The following is a 6000-nucleotide window of genomic DNA, read 5'->3' on the forward strand; positions in this document are numbered from 1 at the left end:
CTTTGTCGACAGTTCAGACCTCTCATCTGAGCTCCAGTATGCAACTGAATGTCCCATAAATATTTCATACTTGATACATCCAAAACTGAACTCAGCATCCACTCACATATTCCTTTACTCCACTACAGAACTGTCTTTGGGTACAGTTAATAGCAAGAAATAGAAATTTACTCAAGGTAGTTTAAGTTTTTTAAAAAAATCTCATGAAACCCAACTGTTGCAGGGCAAAATAGTTATGGGATTTTGCTTTTCTTCTTTAGCAATGAGCTCCTCTTTTATCCTAGATTGAGGGATACTAATGGTAAAAAGTATGGAGTATTTATTCTTCCCTTCCAGTGAAGGAAAATTATATTTCCAAGGACTTGGGGAAAGATGTAAAAAAATTAAAAGTTGATGTGTTGTGAAGGACTGGGGACATCAGGCTCTTTCTTATGATCATCAGATCCTGTTATGGGGGAGACATTCTAGAATGAAGGCTTTTATGAATAAAATCCTAAAGAAGAAATGGGTAGGAACAGTGGGGCAAAAGACCTCAGGGTTCAGATGCCTGGCCATATCCTTGAGTCTCACAAATTGTAGTCTGAAAAGTGCTGCAGCTAGTGGGTTGCTATGAAGAGCACTGTGCAAGTGCCCAGGATCTCTGATTAAGTGGAGAATTCATACCAGCACCACACCCTGGAGGCGACTTCCCTGGTTAGACCACTCAAACTGTGTGGGAACCTTGCCATACTGTGCCTCGAGGTATTGCAATACACATGAGCACAGGACTTGTGAATTCCTGCCAACTCCTACTACTCCTAACCTCCAGGGTTTGGGTTGCAAAAAAAATGCATGTGGTCTAAATACTTAAAAGTCAGAATATTTTGTCTTGACAACTTGGAACTGAGTGGAAGGAACTACTCCAATGTTTGCCAGAGTATCTCTTGCTTTCTGTTGTCTTTCTGATACTGAGGCTGAGCACCAGTGGCCACTGATCATTGCACTAGTGTTTTCTTTGTATCCTTATTTCTCTCAAAAATGGGAAAATAAAAAATGGGCCAGAAAAGCTGTATATTTCTTCTATGTCTTGCATTTCACTCATTTACACTAACAGATTATGAATAATTTGGTGCCAATATATTTGACAACTAAGATGAAATAAGTCAGAACTACAATAACTCAACATATGCATCCCTAAAAATCAATGTACCGTGAAATCATGTAATAAAAGCTGTAGAACTTATGGGGAAAATGAGATTAGGGGTGCAACCCCCAAAAATCTCATCAGTAACATATTACAAAAAGATAGGAACTTAATAAACATGGTAGCACACTTTTAAGCACATTAAACAGTTGAGAAATATATAAACACTATTTACAATACATAAGAAAGTAACCTGAAGTTTGCTTATGGACGTGGATGTAGGAAGGGTTGCAGCCCATGAGTTATTGTAAAGCAGTTTTAAACAGATTTATCAAAATTTGCAATCTTTCACAGCCTTAAATCCTAGGTCATATTATTCTCTTTCAAATGTAGGTCCTTTAAGAGATGCATATATAATAGACAACTTTTTCATTAAAATTGAAAATGTAATCCAATGTAATTCTTTTTCTTCAATTAGCATGTGTTTCACTACTAGAAATTCTTCTGCAGGTTTTTCATCTGCAATCATATCTTCACCCAAGGCTGAACGTTTTGGAAATTGCAACAATGTTTTAAACCACGAAACCAACTATTACTCAAAATTAAAGGCACCTCTTCCATAGGACTTAACAATTTTCTTTTAAGATCTTTGTGTATAGATAGTGCCTTCTCATTGATTGTGAGAAAGGTTGTTCCCAAATTTTTTACCGTTTGGTCTTCAATCCATAGACTCATCAATTTTTTCATTTCTTTTATTACTTTAGGCCTCACTACTGATTTTGCATTTCTTGAAGTTTTTCCAGCCATAGATGTTTCTTTTATTTTCACAGTATTGCCTCATATGGTCCAAAATAAAGATTTCTTCATATCTGCTGCTCAGGAGATATCACATGTTCTCTCACTTCTTTCAAAATGCTTGATTACTTCAAGCTTTGCCTCAATATTTAAATCTTTCCTTTTTCATGCTGTGCTTGATGTTTTTGAGCCAGTGTTCAGACACGTTTGGGATACTGAGTGAGTGTTTTCTCATGTAGAAAATTTCACAAATAAAAAAGTATTAGCAAAACATAACTGTAGGATAACCCCTGGGTGAATCAAGGTGTCTGGTAGATGTTTGAGGAGTGTGTGTGTGTTTTGTGCACTCATACACAGTTCAGTTGAGCTAGATACTGTTTTCAGCATTCACATCATGTTTCTTATGGATGAAATAGTACATGAGTGAACAAAAAATTTTCAAATTGTTCCCTACTATAACCATCATGTTGGAATAACTTCACCTTTTTAAAGTAAGTGTTACTGTAGAACTGACTCTACACAACTCACCAAATCAGTCACAAGAAATGGAAATCTGAGTGCATGTTGAATAATCTGGATGTATAATTAAAAACCTATTACAAAGAAATCTCCAGGCCCAGATAGCTTCATTGGTAAAATCTATTAGACATTTAAGGAAGCAATAATGCCAATCTTAAACAAGCTATTTCAGAAAATAAAGAGAGGAAACACTTCCCAATTTGTTTTATGAAGCCAATAAAACACTGATACCAAAATCCTAGAAGAAAATTACAAACCAATAACCATCATGGACACAGACGTAAAAATCCTAAATAAAATATTAGCAAGTGGAAATAAGGAATATATAAGAAGAATAATGTATCAGACTGCTTAAGCTGTCACAACCAAATACCACAGACTGTGTGGCCTAAACAACAAAAATATATTTTTTCATAATTCTGGAGACTAGAAGTCCCAGATTGGTCCAGCATGGCTGGTTTCTGGGCACCATTAAAGGGATAAAAATGCAAGCCACGGTGTGAGAGAAGATATTAACAACACATGTAACTGGCAAAGTGCCTGTATATACTCTTCTTAAGAACACTTACAAATAAATGAGAAAAATGGACAACACAATAGAGAAAGTGAGCAGAAACCTTGAATAAGCACTTCACGACAGATATTATCAACATGGCCAATTGAAATATGAAATGGTGCTCAACTTTATTAAACATCAGGGAAGTGCAAATAAAAAGTTGAGTGAAACTAAACACCCATCAGAATGACTAAAATGAAAACGACGATACCAATTGCTGGTGAAGATATTGAGAAACTGAAACTTTCAAACACTACTGGTGAAAGTGTAAATTGGTACAATCACTTTGGAAAATTGCTTGGTTGCATCTACTAAAGTTGAACAAAGTCATGTACTATTATCCAGCAATTCCGCTCCTGCCTTATATCCTTTGGCCAATTTTACGAAGACGAAAAACAGCGGCACGTGGGCTCCCATTGAATTCACTCAGGGGCAGTTTGATGGTGCCTTACCTTATCTTCATGCTATACTCTTTTCATCTTGCATCCCAGGGTTCCCATGTTGCCATGGAAGCATGCAATGCTGTAGACCTACCCAGTATCTGTACATTTGCTGACTAAAATTTGAGAGCAGATAACCGTCCTAGCATGCATCTTTAGATGAGAACCAATGGATAAATACTTTTCCCTCTTCTCCTACTGCCAGACTGTCTTGAGACAGTCCATATAGCCTCTCAAAGATGAGACTGATTGTGAAATTGAGCAGTCAGTTGCGTTGGTTCCAAGTGGTAGTCAGCTCAGTAATATGCCCTTGTGTTGACTCTCACTTCTTCTGAGACTTAGTCCCCTTGGGAATGTATTCCTTAATAAAGTAATAGCACATAAGCTTTTTGTCAGGCTCAGTTTTCAGAAGAACCCAAGCTAAGGAAATACCCAACTAAACAATATACATATGTGTATCAAAAGACATGTGCAAGAATGTTTATAACAACATTATTTACAATATCCCAAAACTGGAAACAACTGAAATGTGCCTCAAAGTATAATAGATTTTAAAATGTGACAAAAGAAGTCAAATACAAAGAATACCTACTGTACAATTCCATTTATAAAAAGTTCAAACATTAGTAAACCTAATATATGGTGCTAGAAGACAGAGTAGCGTTTATCTGTGAAGCAGATGATAGATACTGACTGAAAGTGAGCATAGGAGGGCATCTGGAGTGCTGGAAATGTTTCTTGGTCTGTGTGCTATTACATGGATGAGCTTACTCTATAATGACTCCTACTAATGCACTTTTCTACAGATAGGTTGTACTTCAATTTTAAAAACTTAAGTGATTGATGTAGTCCCATTTGTCCATTTTTGCTTTTATTGTCTATGCTTCTGGTGTCAGGCATCCTATGGAATGGAATAAAATATTTGCAAACCATGTATCTGAAAAGGGTTAATGGTTAATTTCCAAAAAGCATAAAGAATTCCTATAAATCAATAGTAAAGATAAAATAAATAACCCAATAAAAAATAGGCAAAGGACCTGAATATACAGTTTTCCAAAGACATACAAATGACCGACAGGTATGTGAAAAGGTGCTCGATATCACTAATCTCATCTCTGATGAGAGAAATGCAAATCAAAACCACAATGAGATAATCATCTCTCTTCTGTTAGAATGGCCATTAGAGAGAGAGAAGAGAAGAGAAGAGAAGAGAAGAGAAGAGAAGAGAAGAGAAGAGAAGAGAAGAGAAGAGAAGAGAAGAGAAGAGAAAGCAAAAGAAAAGAAACATTGTTAAGGATATGGAAAAATTGAAATTCTTGTACACTGTTGGTAGGAATGCAAAATGGTGCTAACAGTATAGGGGTTCCTCAAAAAATTAAAAATAGAACTACTATAGGATCCACAAATCCCACTCCTGGGTATTTCAGTCCAAAAAAATTGACATTAATATCTCAAAGAGATATCTTCACTCCCAAGTTCTTTGAAGCATTATTCACAATAGCCAAGACATAAAAATAACCTGAATGTCCATTGACAAATGAATAGATAAAGAAAAGGTGGTATATACAAGCAATTGAATAGCATTCAGCCTTAAAGAAGAAGGAAATCCTACCATTCGTAGAAAACACGGATGAACCTGGAAGATATTATGCTAAGTGAAATGTCAGTCACAGAAGGACAAATGCTGCCCAATTCCACTTATATGAGGTATCTAAAATAGATAGTACTCATAGAAGTAGAGAATAGGATGATTTTGCTAGAGGATGGAGGGAGGAGGAAATAGAGACTTGTTGTTTGATGAGTATCAACTTACAGTTATACAAGATAATATATAAGTTCTAGAGATCTGCTGTACAACATAGTGCCTATAGTTAACAATGCAATGCTGTGCACTTAAAAACTTGTCAAGAGGATAGACCTCATATTAACCGCTCTTACTGCAAAAATAAAAAAAGCAAGGGGCCATAAGAAATCCTTCGGAGGTGATATTTATGTTTATTACTTTGTGGGGATGGTATCATATGTATATCAAATGTCCAAATTCTTCAAAATGTATAAATTTAAAATGTGCATTTTTTGTATATTAAGTATACCTCAATAAAGCTGGAAAAAAAATTAAATGACAAAGGTCATGAGAGGGAGAGAGTAGTGTGAAAGAATAAAGTTTTCCAAAACAAGTCCCTGAATCTGGGAGATAACTCCAGGGAAGTTTTCCAAGAAAGAAGCAGGCCCACTGCCTTTGAAAAGCTGAGTACCTATAGGTAAGGACCACAATGAGGAATATTTTGTGCATTCCCAGGAAATGGGAATTATTGCTCATAGACTTTCCAGCCTTAAACTAAGCAAGAACTACCTACCAACCGTCTACAACTAAGGACTAGGTTACCTGATCCTCCCAGTGGCATCTGGAAGGGATTTAACTTCATCAATATCCAGTGACTACCAGCAGAAGTCACACCAATCCATGACCCAAGACTTCTTTGCTTCCTGTATGATTTGCTCCATGTGAACATTCACTCCTTAAAATGTCCCAGAATGTCCACAAACTCAAGGAAAAGAGGGAAGTA

This window comes from Camelus ferus, chromosome X (assembly GCF_009834535.1).
Source record: "Camelus ferus isolate YT-003-E chromosome X, BCGSAC_Cfer_1.0, whole genome shotgun sequence".
NCBI classification, from domain to species: Eukaryota; Metazoa; Chordata; class Mammalia; order Artiodactyla; family Camelidae; genus Camelus; species Camelus ferus.